Source organism: Cervus elaphus, chromosome 15, assembly GCF_910594005.1.
Source record: "Cervus elaphus chromosome 15, mCerEla1.1, whole genome shotgun sequence".
Taxonomy (NCBI): domain Eukaryota; kingdom Metazoa; phylum Chordata; class Mammalia; order Artiodactyla; family Cervidae; genus Cervus; species Cervus elaphus.
In genome coordinates this window covers 11179393-11192500 of record NC_057829.1, presented here as the reverse complement: position 1 = coordinate 11192500, position 13108 = coordinate 11179393, and the positions used below count along the sequence as shown (strand labels likewise).

Sequence of the window (13108 nt, the reverse complement as noted above, 5' to 3'; positions counted from 1 at the left end):
TCTCACACACTCACCCTCTGGCCTTTGGGCGGGGGCTGGGTCTTGCCTTAGGAAGCCAAGCCGAAGGGGACCTTTGAGACCTCGGCTGCCAAGACGTCTTGGGGACGCCACGGTGGGGGGGGGGGGCTCTGCCAGCCCCAGGGCACCGCGTGCAGCTGGGGCCCAGGGGCCCAAGGCTGACGCCCCCTCCCTTGGGGAAGCTGCTTCTTCAGCCTGGCCTCTCTCTGAGGTGGGTCAGGGACTGTGCCACTGTGTCTGTCTCGGATCGGATGCCATCCTCGCTCCTGTGCCTGCCTCCCGTCTTCTGTCCGTCAGTCGCTGTGTCTCCCTCTGTGTGTGTGTGCGTGTGTGTGGTGTTGGATCAGAGTGCGGGAAACTGCGTTGCCTAGAACAGAGTTTAGTTATAAATTAAGGAGATGTAGAGCCAGAATGCGCTTCCCAGGTGGTGCTAGCAGTAAAGAACCTGTCTGCCCATGCAGGGAATGAAGGAGATGTGGGTTTGATACCTGGGTTGGGAAGATCCCCTGGAGGACCACATGACAACCTACTTCAGCATGCTTGCCTGGAGGCTCCTACAGTAAGAGGAGCCTGGCGGGCTACAGCCCATGGGGTCACAACAGTCAGGCAGGCAGGACTGAAGCAACGTGGCACACAAGCATGCACACAGAGGCAGAGTATGAAGGATCTTGATTCTGGGCAGAAAGTTAATATCTCATTGTGGGTTCTTAGGCAGACAAGCAGCAGCAAGGCAGTCACAGCCTTCTGAGAGAAGAACAGGTAAGACAGAGGGTTAAATTTAGAGGCGGTTTGTAAGTGGGCAGTGACAGCAATGCTTAAAACCATGTAACGTCCACTTGTTAACTCCTTGACTCCAGAATCCACAAAACCGGGTCCTCCTTTGCACGTATTATAGGAAGCACTTGAAGACAAGAAGGACTTGGTGCTTGCCAAGCTAGTGGAGGACGGAATTGCTTTTGCCTTTGCAAGAGCATTAGTGCCTGTGCAGACATAGGTTCCTTCACTTTCAAGGGAAAGGTTCTGCAACAAAAGGGATCCATTGAAAAGCAAGGAAATAGTGTCACTCAGAGATTCTCCTATCATCAACCAAGTAACATTAGGATGAGGCACACCATCGGAATAAAACCAGGTATGACCCGAACGCCCTCAAGCCGTAGCCTATCTTCCAGCCAACAGGGCCTTTGGCCAGCCGGCCAGCCAGTCAGCGGGCATGGCGGGTAGCAGCGTGCCAACTTTTGGATCGCCACGGCCATAGCCCCTCTGCGGGAGGATGACCGGGGCCCCGACTCCCAACGCAGACCTGGGTTGCCTCCAAGAGGCCGGAGGGCCACTCCGCATTCGGATTGCAAGAAACAAGATGACCGTCCGGTATGCTTGGACCCCACATGATATGCAACCCCCCAGCTCCACACCCTTCCCCCTCCATTCTGGGTATCCCGCCCCGGCCTCCCCCCCCCTCCCCGCCCCCCCACCCCCCCACCCCCGACCCCAGTCGGCCCGCCCACACCCTTGCCCCCTGACACTCACACACACACACTCTCACACACTCACGCTCTGGCCTTTGGGCGGGGGCTGGGTCTTGCCTTATTAGGAAGCCAAGCCGAAGGGGACCTTTGAGACCTCGGCTGCCAAGACGTCTTGGGGATCCCACGGGGCTCTGCCAGCCCCAGGGCACCGCGTGCAGCTGGGGCCCGGGGCCCAAGGCTGATGCCCCCTCCCTTGGGGAAGCTGCTTCTTCCGCCTGGCCTCTCTCTGAGGTGGGTCAGGGACTGTGCCATTGTGTCTGTCTCGGATCGGATGCCATCCTCTCTCCCGTGTCTGCCTCCCGTTTTCTGTCCGTCAGTCGCTGTGTCTCCCTGTGTGTGTGTGTGTGTGTGTGTGTGTGTGTGTGTGTGTCTGCGTGCGCGCGCGCTCCCGTCTGTCTGTCCGGCTGCATCTCCCTCTCCCTGTCTTCGAGTCTGTCTCTGAACCTCAGTCTCTCTCTGCCTCTGTGTCTCCTGACACCCGGCCTCCAGTCCCTTCCTCTGGCCCCGGCCTCTCACAGGTTGCTGGGGCCCTGGCTCTGGCTGACGAGCTTGCGCCAGCCGGCTTGTCTCACTTGGCGTGGGTGCGTGAGGCGAGTGTCTTGTGTGTCTGTCCGTGTGCCTGCCTGTCGGCCGTCTGCTCTCTCAGGACGGTCCTGTGCTTGGCGGGCGGCGTGGGGGCAAGTGGGGCCTGGATAGGGCGAAGGGGCGGGGCTGACGCGCTCCTGTCGGCCGCGCTGCTGGCTCCCCGTGGGTTTGGGCACCGGGCAGGTGCCGGGCAGGATGGGCGCTCAGGGCTCCAGCTGGGCTGCGCAGGAGGCCCAGAGGAGGCTCAGAGGCCCGCGGGCGGCGGGCAGCGGCGGGCCCGGAAGCCAGAGACCTCCGGGGCCACCTGGCCCTGTGCAGCGAACGGGCTGGGGGTGGGGGCGCCGCCCAGCGGGGGCGGGCCTGCAGAGGCCCGGGGTGGGAGAGCGCCGAGACCTCCGCGCCCGTCCCGCCCCCGCACGCACGCACGCACGGGGATGGTGAGCGGGGGCGGGGCGGCGTCGGCCGGCCGCCGGGCTGCCGGCCCTGGCCGGCCGGAGTCCGGTGGCGGGTCGTCCGGCTCAGGTACAGCGCGCGGCCCCTGGAGAGGTGCGGCCGGCTGGCCCGCCCGGCAGGCAGGTCACAGCGAAAGGGAGGCGCGGCGCGGCGCGGGGCTCTTAGGGCGCTTGGAGGCAGCCGCCTCCGTCTACGGCCATACCACCCTGAACGCGCCCGATCTCGTCTGATCTCGGAAGCTAAGCAGGGTCGGGCCTGGTTAGTACTTGGATGGGAGACCGCCTGGGAATACCGGGTGCTGTAGGCTTTTTGCCTCCCCTCTCCTTTAGCCCCCGCCCCCTCTCCCGCCCCACACCTCCCCCAGCCCCACCCCTGGCGTGGCCTGCACCGCAAGCCCCCGCCCCAACCCTGGCCCCTCGCACCCCACCGCGCTCACAGCCGTCGGTCGCCTGCCTTCCAGCCGGCGGCCCTCGCAGGCAGCAGCGGGCGTCCCATCTCTTGGATCCCCCCGGCCCCAGCCCCTCCGCGGGTGGGTGACCCGGGCCTGGGGGGCGGGGTCCGACGCCCGCCACAGACCTGGGCTGCCTCCGTGCGGCCCGAGAGCCCCTCCGCTTTCGGCTTCCAAAAAACCAGATGACCTTCCAGTCTCCGTCTGGGGCTCCCTAGGCAAGCCTCAGGTAATCCTGGGGGGGGGGGGGGGGGGCGGCTGCCCCACGCCCCAGCCCCACCCGCAACCCTAGTGCCATCCTCGCACGCGACTGCGCGTGCTCTCCCGCGGGCTCACACACACACACACACACACACACACACACACACACACACACACCCCCCACACACACACCCACCCCGCCGCCGAGACAGGTCAGGAGCCAGAAACCACAGGTAAGGGAGATGGAGAAAGAGGGAGAGAGAAACAGCAAGAGAACCACACAGGCTTCCCAACCCACGGCCTCCACACCCTCGGCCCTCCATTCTGGGTATCCCCCTGGACCCCAGTCGGCCCGCCCACACCCTTGCCCCCTGACACACTCGCACACACACTCTCACACACTCACCCTCTGGCCTTTGGGCGGGGGCTGGGTCTTGCCTTAGGAAGCCAAGCCGAAGGGGACCTTTGAGACCTCGGCTGCCAAGACGTCTTGGGGACGCCACGGTGGGGGGGGGGGGGGCTCTGCCAGCCCCAGGGCACCGCGTGCAGCTGGGGCCCAGGGGCCCAAGGCTGACGCCCCCTCCCTTGGGGAAGCTGCTTCTTCAGCCTGGCCTCTCTCTGAGGTGGGTCAGGGACTGTGCCACTGTGTCTGTCTCGGATCGGATGCCATCCTCGCTCCTGTGCCTGCCTCCCGTCTTCTGTCCGTCAGTCGCTGTGTCTCCCTCTGTGTGTGTGTGCGTGTGTGTGGTGTTGGATCAGAGTGCGGGAAACTGCGTTGCCTAGAACAGAGTTTAGTTATAAATTAAGGAGATGTAGAGCCAGAATGCGCTTCCCAGGTGGTGCTAGCAGTAAAGAACCTGTCTGCCCATGCAGGGAATGAAGGAGATGTGGGTTTGATACCTGGGTTGGGAAGATCCCCTGGAGGACCACATGACAACCTACTTCAGCATGCTTGCCTGGAGGCTCCTACAGTAAGAGGAGCCTGGCGGGCTACAGCCCATGGGGTCACAACAGTCAGGCAGGCAGGACTGAAGCAACGTGGCAACAAGCATGCACACAGAGGCAGAGTATGAAGGATCTTGATTCTGGGCAGAAAGTTAATATCTCATTGTGGGTTCTTAGGCAGACAAGCAGCAGCAAGGCAGTCACAGCCTTCTGAGAGAAGAACAGGTAAGACAGAGGGTTAAATTTAGAGGCGGTTTGTAAGTGGGCAGTGACAGCAATGCTTAAAACCATGTAACGTCCACTTGTTAACTCCTTGACTCCAGAATCCACAAAACCGGGTCCTCCTTTGCACGTATTATAGGAAGCACTTGAAGACAAGAAGGACTTGGTGCTTGCCAAGCTAGTGGAGGACGGAATTGCTTTTGCCTTTGCAAGAGCATTAGTGCCTGTGCAGACATAGGTTCCTTCACTTTCAAGGGAAAGGTTCTGCAACAAAAGGGATCCATTGAAAAGCAAGGAAATAGTGTCACTCAGAGATTCTCCTATCATCAACCAAGTAACATTAGGATGAGGCACACCATCGGAATAAAACCAGGTATGACCCGAACGCCCTCAAGCCGTAGCCTATCTTCCAGCCAACAGGGCCTTTGGCCAGCCGGCCAGCCAGTCAGCGGGCATGGCGGGTAGCAGCGTGCCAACTTTTGGATCGCCACGGCCATAGCCCCTCTGCGGGAGGATGACCGGGGCCCCGACTCCCAACGCAGACCTGGGTTGCCTCCAAGAGGCCGGAGGGCCACTCCGCATTCGGATTGCAAGAAACAAGATGACCGTCCGGTATGCTTGGACCCCACATGATATGCAACCCCCCAGCTCCACACCCTTCCCCCTCCATTCTGGGTATCCCGCCCCGGCCTCCCCCCCCCTCCCCGCCCCCCCCACCCCCGACCCCAGTCGGCCCGCCCACACCCTTGCCCCCTGACACTCTCACACACACACTCTCACACACTCACGCTCTGGCCTTTGGGCGGGGGCTGGGTCTTGCCTTATTAGGAAGCCAAGCCGAAGGGGACCTTTGAGACCTCGGCTGCCAAGACGTCTTGGGGATCCCACGGGGCTCTGCCAGCCCCAGGGCACCGCGTGCAGCTGGGGCCCGGGGCCCAAGGCTGATGCCCCCTCCCTTGGGGAAGCTGCTTCTTCCGCCTGGCCTCTCTCTCAGGTGGGTCAGGGACTGTGCCATTGTGTCTGTCTCGGATCGGATGCCATCCTCTCTCCCGTGTCTGCCTCCCGTCTTCTGTCCGTCAGTCGCTGTGTCTCCCTCTGTGTGTGTGTGTGTGTGTGTGTGTGTGTGTGTGTCTGCGTGCGCGCGCGCTCCCGTCTGTCTGTCCGGCTGCATCTCCCTCTCCCTGTCTTCGAGTCTGTCTCTGAACCTCAGTCTCTCTCTGCCTCTGTGTCTCCTGACACCCGGCCTCCAGTCCCTTCCTCTGGCCCCGGCCTCTCACAGGTTGCTGGGGCCCTGGCTCTGGCTGACGAGCTTGCGCCAGCCGGCTTGTCTCACTTGGCGTGGGTGCGTGAGGCGAGTGTCTTGTGTGTCTGTCCGTGTGCCTGCCTGTCGGCCGTCTGCTCTCTCAGGACGGTCCTGTGCTTGGCGGGCGGCGTGGGGGCAAGTGGGGCCTGGATAGGGCGAAGGGGCGGGGCTGACGCGCTCCTGTCGGCCGCGCTGCTGGCTCCCCGTGGGTTTGGGCACCGGGCAGGTGCCGGGCAGGATGGGCGCTCAGGGCTCCAGCTGGGCTGCGCAGGAGGCCCAGAGGAGGCTCAGAGGCCCGCGGGCGGCGGGCAGCGGCGGGCCCGGAAGCCAGAGACCTCCGGGGCCACCTGGCCCTGTGCAGCGAACGGGCTGGGGGTGGGGGCGCCGCCCAGCGGGGGCGGGCCTGCAGAGGCCCGGGGTGGGAGAGCGCCGAGACCTCCGCGCCCGTCCCGCCCCCGCACGCACGCACGCACGGGGATGGTGAGCGGGGGCGGGGCGGCGTCGGCCGGCCGCCGGGCTGCCGGCCCTGGCCGGCCGGAGTCCGGTGGCGGGTCGTCCGGCTCAGGTACAGCGCGCGGCCCCTGGAGAGGTGCGGCCGGCTGGCCCGCCCGGCAGGCAGGTCACAGCGAAAGGGAGGCGCGGCGCGGCGCGGGGCTCTTAGGGCGCTTGGAGGCAGCCGCCTCCGTCTACGGCCATACCACCCTGAACGCGCCCGATCTCGTCTGATCTCGGAAGCTAAGCAGGGTCGGGCCTGGTTAGTACTTGGATGGGAGACCGCCTGGGAATACCGGGTGCTGTAGGCTTTTTGCCTCCCCTCTCCTTTAGCCCCCGCCCCCTCTCCCGCCCCACACCTCCCCCAGCCCCACCCCTGGCGTGGCCTGCACCGCAAGCCCCCGCCCCAACCCTGGCCCCTCGCACCCCACCGCGCTCACAGCCGTCGGTCGCCTGCCTTCCAGCCGGCGGCCCTCGCAGGCAGCAGCGGGCGTCCCATCTCTTGGATCCCCCCGGCCCCAGCCCCTCCGCGGGTGGGTGACCCGGGCCTGGGGGGCGGGGTCCGACGCCCGCCACAGACCTGGGCTGCCTCCGTGCGGCCCGAGAGCCCCTCCGCTTTCGGCTTCCAAAAAACCAGATGACCTTCCAGTCTCCGTCTGGGGCTCCCTAGGCAAGCCTCAGGTAATCCTGGGGGGGTGGGGGTGGGGCGGCTGCCCCACGCCCCAGCCCCACCCGCAACCCTAGTGCCATCCTCGCACGCGACTGCGCGTGCTCTCCCGCGGGCTCACACACACACACACACACACACACACACACACACACCCCACACACACACCCACCCCGCCGCCGAGACAGGTCAGGAGCCAGAAACCACAGGTAAGGGAGATGGAGAAAGAGGGAGAGAGAAACAGCAAGAGAACCACACAGGCTTCCCAACCCACGGCCTCCACACCCTCGGCCCTCCATTCTGGGTATCCCCCTGGACCCCAGTCGGCCCGCCCACACCCTTGCCCCCTGACACACTCGCACACACACTCTCACACACTCACCCTCTGGCCTTTGGGCGGGGGCTGGGTCTTGCCTTAGGAAGCCAAGCCGAAGGGGACCTTTGAGACCTCGGCTGCCAAGACGTCTTGGGGACGCCACGGTGGGGGGGGGGGGCTCTGCCAGCCCCAGGGCACCGCGTGCAGCTGGGGCCCAGGGGCCCAAGGCTGACGCCCCCTCCCTTGGGGAAGCTGCTTCTTCAGCCTGGCCTCTCTCTGAGGTGGGTCAGGGACTGTGCCACTGTGTCTGTCTCGGATCGGATGCCATCCTCGCTCCTGTGCCTGCCTCCCGTCTTCTGTCCGTCAGTCGCTGTGTCTCCCTCTGTGTGTGTGTGCGTGTGTGTGGTGTTGGATCAGAGTGCGGGAAACTGCGTTGCCTAGAACAGAGTTTAGTTATAAATTAAGGAGATGTAGAGCCAGAATGCGCTTCCCAGGTGGTGCTAGCAGTAAAGAACCTGTCTGCCCATGCAGGGAATGAAGGAGATGTGGGTTTGATACCTGGGTTGGGAAGATCCCCTGGAGGACCACATGACAACCTACTTCAGCATGCTTGCCTGGAGGCTCCTACAGTAAGAGGAGCCTGGCGGGCTACAGCCCATGGGGTCACAACAGTCAGGCAGGCAGGACTGAAGCAACGTGGCACACAAGCATGCACACAGAGGCAGAGTATGAAGGATCTTGATTCTGGGCAGAAAGTTAATATCTCATTGTGGGTTCTTAGGCAGACAAGCAGCAGCAAGGCAGTCACAGCCTTCTGAGAGAAGAACAGGTAAGACAGAGGGTTAAATTTAGAGGCGGTTTGTAAGTGGGCAGTGACAGCAATGCTTAAAACCATGTAACGTCCACTTGTTAACTCCTTGACTCCAGAATCCACAAAACCGGGTCCTCCTTTGCACGTATTATAGGAAGCACTTGAAGACAAGAAGGACTTGGTGCTTGCCAAGCTAGTGGAGGACGGAATTGCTTTTGCCTTTGCAAGAGCATTAGTGCCTGTGCAGACATAGGTTCCTTCACTTTCAAGGGAAAGGTTCTGCAACAAAAGGGATCCATTGAAAAGCAAGGAAATAGTGTCACTCAGAGATTCTCCTATCATCAACCAAGTAACATTAGGATGAGGCACACCATCGGAATAAAACCAGGTATGACCCGAACGCCCTCAAGCCGTAGCCTATCTTCCAGCCAACAGGGCCTTTGGCCAGCCGGCCAGCCAGTCAGCGGGCATGGCGGGTAGCAGCGTGCCAACTTTTGGATCGCCACGGCCATAGCCCCTCTGCGGGAGGATGACCGGGGCCCCGACTCCCAACGCAGACCTGGGTTGCCTCCAAGAGGCCGGAGGGCCACTCCGCATTCGGATTGCAAGAAACAAGATGACCGTCCGGTATGCTTGGACCCCACATGATATGCAACCCCCCAGCTCCACACCCTTCCCCCTCCATTCTGGGTATCCCGCCCCGGCCTCCCCCCCCCTCCCCGCCCCCCCACCCCCCCACCCCCGACCCCAGTCGGCCCGCCCACACCCTTGCCCCCTGACACTCACACACACACACTCTCACACACTCACGCTCTGGCCTTTGGGCGGGGGCTGGGTCTTGCCTTATTAGGAAGCCAAGCCGAAGGGGACCTTTGAGACCTCGGCTGCCAAGACGTCTTGGGGATCCCACGGGGCTCTGCCAGCCCCAGGGCACCGCGTGCAGCTGGGGCCCGGGGCCCAAGGCTGATGCCCCCTCCCTTGGGGAAGCTGCTTCTTCCGCCTGGCCTCTCTCTGAGGTGGGTCAGGGACTGTGCCATTGTGTCTGTCTCGGATCGGATGCCATCCTCTCTCCCGTGTCTGCCTCCCGTTTTCTGTCCGTCAGTCGCTGTGTCTCCCTGTGTGTGTGTGTGTGTGTGTGTGTGTGTGTGTGTGTGTCTGCGTGCGCGCGCGCTCCCGTCTGTCTGTCCGGCTGCATCTCCCTCTCCCTGTCTTCGAGTCTGTCTCTGAACCTCAGTCTCTCTCTGCCTCTGTGTCTCCTGACACCCGGCCTCCAGTCCCTTCCTCTGGCCCCGGCCTCTCACAGGTTGCTGGGGCCCTGGCTCTGGCTGACGAGCTTGCGCCAGCCGGCTTGTCTCACTTGGCGTGGGTGCGTGAGGCGAGTGTCTTGTGTGTCTGTCCGTGTGCCTGCCTGTCGGCCGTCTGCTCTCTCAGGACGGTCCTGTGCTTGGCGGGCGGCGTGGGGGCAAGTGGGGCCTGGATAGGGCGAAGGGGCGGGGCTGACGCGCTCCTGTCGGCCGCGCTGCTGGCTCCCCGTGGGTTTGGGCACCGGGCAGGTGCCGGGCAGGATGGGCGCTCAGGGCTCCAGCTGGGCTGCGCAGGAGGCCCAGAGGAGGCTCAGAGGCCCGCGGGCGGCGGGCAGCGGCGGGCCCGGAAGCCAGAGACCTCCGGGGCCACCTGGCCCTGTGCAGCGAACGGGCTGGGGGTGGGGGCGCCGCCCAGCGGGGGCGGGCCTGCAGAGGCCCGGGGTGGGAGAGCGCCGAGACCTCCGCGCCCGTCCCGCCCCCGCACGCACGCACGCACGGGGATGGTGAGCGGGGGCGGGGCGGCGTCGGCCGGCCGCCGGGCTGCCGGCCCTGGCCGGCCGGAGTCCGGTGGCGGGTCGTCCGGCTCAGGTACAGCGCGCGGCCCCTGGAGAGGTGCGGCCGGCTGGCCCGCCCGGCAGGCAGGTCACAGCGAAAGGGAGGCGCGGCGCGGCGCGGGGCTCTTAGGGCGCTTGGAGGCAGCCGCCTCCGTCTACGGCCATACCACCCTGAACGCGCCCGATCTCGTCTGATCTCGGAAGCTAAGCAGGGTCGGGCCTGGTTAGTACTTGGATGGGAGACCGCCTGGGAATACCGGGTGCTGTAGGCTTTTTGCCTCCCCTCTCCTTTAGCCCCCGCCCCCTCTCCCGCCCCACACCTCCCCCAGCCCCACCCCTGGCGTGGCCTGCACCGCAAGCCCCCGCCCCAACCCTGGCCCCTCGCACCCCACCGCGCTCACAGCCGTCGGTCGCCTGCCTTCCAGCCGGCGGCCCTCGCAGGCAGCAGCGGGCGTCCCATCTCTTGGATCCCCCCGGCCCCAGCCCCTCCGCGGGTGGGTGACCCGGGCCTGGGGGGCGGGGTCCGACGCCCGCCACAGACCTGGGCTGCCTCCGTGCGGCCCGAGAGCCCCTCCGCTTTCGGCTTCCAAAAAACCAGATGACCTTCCAGTCTCCGTCTGGGGCTCCCTAGGCAAGCCTCAGGTAATCCTGGGGGGGTGGGGGTGGGGCGGCTGCCCCACGCCCCAGCCCCACCCGCAACCCTAGTGCCATCCTCGCACGCGACTGCGCGTGCTCTCCCGCGGGCTCACACACACACACACACACACACACACACACACCCACACACACACACACACCCCACACACACACACCCACACCCCCGCCGAGACAGGTCAGGAGCCAGAAACCACAGGTAAGGGAGATGGAGAAAGAGGGAGAGAGAAACAGCAAGAGAACCACACAGGCTTCCCAACCCACGGCCTCCACACCCTCGGCCCTCCATTCTGGGTATCCCCCTGGACCCCAGTCGGCCCGCCCACACCCTTGCCCCCTGACACACTCGCACACACACTCTCACACACTCACCCTCTGGCCTTTGGGCGGGGGCTGGGTCTTGCCTTAGGAAGCCAAGCCGAAGGGGACCTTTGAGACCTCGGCTGCCAAGACGTCTTGGGGACGCCCCGGTGGGGGGGGGGGGGGCTCTGCCAGCCCCAGGGCACCGCGTGCAGCTGGGGCCCAGGGGCCCAAGGCTGACGCCCCCTCCCTTGGGGAAGCTGCTTCTTCAGCCTGGCCTCTCTCTGAGGTGGGTCAGGGACTGTGCCACTGTGTCTGTCTCGGATCGGATGCCATCCTCGCTCCTGTGCCTGCCTCCCGTCTTCTGTCCGTCAGTCGCTGTGTCTCCCTCTGTGTGTGTGTGCGTGTGTGTGGTGTTGGATCAGAGTGCGGGAAACTGCGTTGCCTAGAACAGAGTTTAGTTATAAATTAAGGAGATGTAGAGCCAGAATGCGCTTCCCAGGTGGTGCTAGCAGTAAAGAACCTGTCTGCCCATGCAGGGAATGAAGGAGATGTGGGTTTGATACCTGGGTTGGGAAGATCCCCTGGAGGACCACATGACAACCTACTTCAGCATGCTTGCCTGGAGGCTCCTACAGTAAGAGGAGCCTGGCGGGCTACAGCCCATGGGGTCACAACAGTCAGGCAGGCAGGACTGAAGCAACGTGGCACACAAGCATGCACACAGAGGCAGAGTATGAAGGATCTTGATTCTGGGCAGAAAGTTAATATCTCATTGTGGGTTCTTAGGCAGACAAGCAGCAGCAAGGCAGTCACAGCCTTCTGAGAGAAGAACAGGTAAGACAGAGGGTTAAATTTAGAGGCGGTTTGTAAGTGGGCAGTGACAGCAATGCTTAAAACCATGTAACGTCCACTTGTTAACTCCTTGACTCCAGAATCCACAAAACCGGGTCCTCCTTTGCACGTATTATAGGAAGCACTTGAAGACAAGAAGGACTTGGTGCTTGCCAAGCTAGTGGAGGACGGAATTGCTTTTGCCTTTGCAAGAGCATTAGTGCCTGTGCAGACATAGGTTCCTTCACTTTCAAGGGAAAGGTTCTGCAACAAAAGGGATCCATTGAAAAGCAAGGAAATAGTGTCACTCAGAGATTCTCCTATCATCAACCAAGTAACATTAGGATGAGGCACACCATCGGAATAAAACCAGGTATGACCCGAACGCCCTCAAGCCGTAGCCTATCTTCCAGCCAACAGGGCCTTTGGCCAGCCGGCCAGCCAGTCAGCGGGCATGGCGGGTAGCAGCGTGCCAACTTTTGGATCGCCACGGCCATAGCCCCTCTGCGGGAGGATGACCGGGGCCCCGACTCCCAACGCAGACCTGGGTTGCCTCCAAGAGGCCGGAGGGCCACTCCGCATTCGGATTGCAAGAAACAAGATGACCGTCCGGTATGCTTGGACCCCACATGATATGCAACCCCCCAGCTCCACACCCTTCCCCCTCCATTCTGGGTATCCCGCCCCGGCCTCCCCCCCCCTCCCCGCCCCCCCACCCCCGACCCCAGTCGGCCCGCCCACACCCTTGCCCCCTGACACTCTCACACACACACTCTCACACACTCACGCTCTGGCCTTTGGGCGGGGGCTGGGTCTTGCCTTATTAGGAAGCCAAGCCGAAGGGGACCTTTGAGACCTCGGCTGCCAAGACGTCTTGGGGATCCCACGGGGCTCTGCCAGCCCCAGGGCACCGCGTGCAGCTGGGGCCCGGGGCCCAAGGCTGATGCCCCCTCCCTTGGGGAAGCTGCTTCTTCCGCCTGGCCTCTCTCTGAGGTGGGTCAGGGACTGTGCCATTGTGTCTGTCTCGGATCGGATGCCATCCTCTCTCCCGTGTCTGCCTCCCGTCTTCTGTCCGTCAGTCGCTGTGTCTCCCTCTGTGTGTGTGTGTGTGTGTGTGTGTGTGTGTGTCTGCGTGTGCGCGCGCTCCCGTCTGTCTGTCCGGCTGCATCTCCCTCTCCCTGTCTTCGAGTCTGTCTCTGAACCTCAGTCTCTCTCTGCCTCTGTGTCTCCTGACACCCGGCCTCCAGTCCCTTCCTCTGGCCCCGGCCTCTCACAGGTTGCTGGGGCCCTGGCTCTGGCTGACGAGCTTGCGCCAGCCGGCTTGTCTCACTTGGCGTGGGTGCGTGAGGCGAGTGTCTTGTGTGTCTGTCCGTGTGCCTGCCTGTCGGCCGTCTGCTCTCTCAGGACGGTCCTGTGCTTGGCGGGCGGCGTGGGGGCAAGTGGGGCCTGGATAGGGCGAAGGGGCGGGGCTGACG

At 63.6% G+C, this 13108-nt stretch overlaps 3 non-coding genes across 3 annotated transcripts; all 3 read left to right on the top strand.

Annotated features, from left to right (window-relative positions):
- Nucleotides 1-2770: 2770 nt before the first annotated feature.
- Nucleotides 2771-2889, top strand: LOC122709782. The gene has a single exon (XR_006345742.1). It is a non-coding gene; the product is annotated as a 5S ribosomal RNA (ribosomal RNA).
- A 3496-nt stretch (nucleotides 2890-6385) lies between these two features.
- On the top strand, nucleotides 6386-6504 carry LOC122709697. The gene has a single exon (XR_006345671.1). It is a non-coding gene; the product is annotated as a 5S ribosomal RNA (ribosomal RNA).
- Nucleotides 6505-9998: 3494 nt separating this feature from the next.
- LOC122709595 lies at nucleotides 9999-10117 on the top strand. The gene has a single exon (XR_006345584.1). It is a non-coding gene; the product is annotated as a 5S ribosomal RNA (ribosomal RNA).
- The last annotated feature ends 2991 nt before the right edge of the window (nucleotides 10118-13108 follow it).